This window comes from Schistocerca americana, chromosome 8 (genome assembly GCF_021461395.2).
Source record: "Schistocerca americana isolate TAMUIC-IGC-003095 chromosome 8, iqSchAmer2.1, whole genome shotgun sequence".
In the NCBI taxonomy this organism is placed as follows: Eukaryota; Metazoa; Arthropoda; class Insecta; order Orthoptera; family Acrididae; genus Schistocerca; species Schistocerca americana.
This window is the reverse complement of record NC_060126.1, coordinates 59,988,971-59,990,842: the sequence shown is the minus strand read 5'-3', so window position 1 is coordinate 59,990,842 and position 1,872 is coordinate 59,988,971. Positions and strand designations below refer to the sequence as shown.

The following is a 1,872-nucleotide window of genomic DNA, read 5'->3' as shown; positions in this document are numbered from 1 at the left end:
AGGGGGCTGGGTTCACGGAGCCTGCTGCGCCGGCTGCCGTCGATCTCTGCATACCAAGTCCGTTCACAGTGTTGTCGGCCACTTGCAGCCTGTAATCACACTGACTGGAGTACAACTGTCTTCAGCGATGAGTTCTACCTCGAAATGAACCCTGATGAACAGCGGGCGTCCTGTGGCCGGTCATACTGCCCGACGACCAAGTTGATGATAGCCTGCCGCGCCATTTCATTTGATAGCAGGATACCTTTTTTAGTCATCTGCGGCGTCCTTACAGCACAGCCGTACGTCGAAGATATTCTACGCCCCGTTTTGTCCGTTAGTACGTGTACATAACATCTATCGATCCTGTGTGACGCGTCGTCTTCTTCGTCTTAGAGTATGTTTTGGCTACATACTCATACGAATACAAGCGCTAAACACATGCTCCACTTCTCTGCCGCTCCCAGCTATCAAATATACCCGGGGATCCCGCCGCGCCTTCCGTCATTGCTACCCCGCGACCGTCCTGGTCGCAGTTACAACAATAACATTCATCGATCTTTCGGTTCATCCGTCAATTTCAGAACAGTAATGTGAACGTGAGGAATTTGTGGTTCCCCGCTCACAGAATTTTCCTCATAATCTTCAAAATCAGGAGAAGAACTATGTCCAGTAGCTACCTCCTTATTTCGTGATGCTACTAATAATTGAAAAACTACTACAAATCCCTCGCTACGCATAAGTCAAAGATATAATTTCGTTTCTGATAAACGAAAAAAAAATTAACGAATTGCTTTCTCTATAAATCAACGAGATTGCGATCGACAGAATGGACGGTTACACAGAAATTCTATTCAAATACGCACCAAAACGTCACGGCTCATAGCCGGCAGCCCGTATCGAACATTCCTTTGCACTGACATATACCATCTTAGTATATATATAGTTAAGGCTCACCGGCCACTGGACCATCTTCTTCTTCTGTGCGAATGCACAAACAGTGCCCGAACTCTTACGGGAATCGGCAACACGCCGCGAGTAATGATTATAATGGGCGGGACAATACGTTGAGAATGTGGGTTTCGCGGGAGGCGTGCCAGAGATAAATCCCTTCAGTCACACTATCATCTGTGTCCTCGGTGGCTCAGATGGATAGAGCGTCTGCCATGTAAGCAGGAGATCCCGGGTTCGAGTCCCGGTCGGGGCACACGTTTTCCTCTGTCCCCGTTTGACGAATGTCAACGCCTGTAAGCAGCTAAGCGTGTTCATTTCATTGTAATATACCATAATCTTGAAACATCCAGAAAAAATAAAAAGGAAAAGTAAATAATCGCTCCAAAATTAGAAGTTATTCTGCCACGATTGAAACTTAATAGAAATGTATTGCATTACACTGAGGTCACGACAGTGATAGAATGCTTCCTACTTTCGTGGCGGACCTCTTTTCCCCGGCGTAGTGCAGCAACTGGACGTGGCATCATCTCAATAAGTTGTTGTAAGTCCACTGCAGCGATGCTGCCTCTGTAACCGTCCGTAGTTGTGAAAGTGTTGCCGATGCAGGATTTTGTGCACGAACTGACTCTCCATTATGTCTCATAAATGTTCAGTGGGATTTATGTGGGGCGATCTGGGTGGCCAAATCATTCGCTCGAACTGTCCAGAACGTTCTTCAAACCAACTGCGAATAATTGTGGTCCAGTGACCTGGCGCATACCCATCCATAAAAATTCCATCGTTGCTGGGGAACATGAAATCCATGAATGGCTGCAAATGGTCTCCAAGTAGCCGAACACAACCACTTCCAGTCAATGATCGGTTCGGCTGGACTAGAGGACCCAGTCCATTCCATGTAAACACAGGCCACACCATTATGGAGCCACTGATCAAAAGTGT

General features: G+C 47.0%; 1 non-coding gene across 1 annotated transcript; it reads left to right on the top strand.

The window, feature by feature from the left end:
- Positions 1-1,112: 1,112 nt before the first annotated feature.
- On the top strand, positions 1,113-1,186 carry Trnat-ugu. Its single transcript has one exon. It is a non-coding gene; the product is annotated as a tRNA-Thr (tRNA).
- The last annotated feature ends 686 nt before the right edge of the window (positions 1,187-1,872 follow it).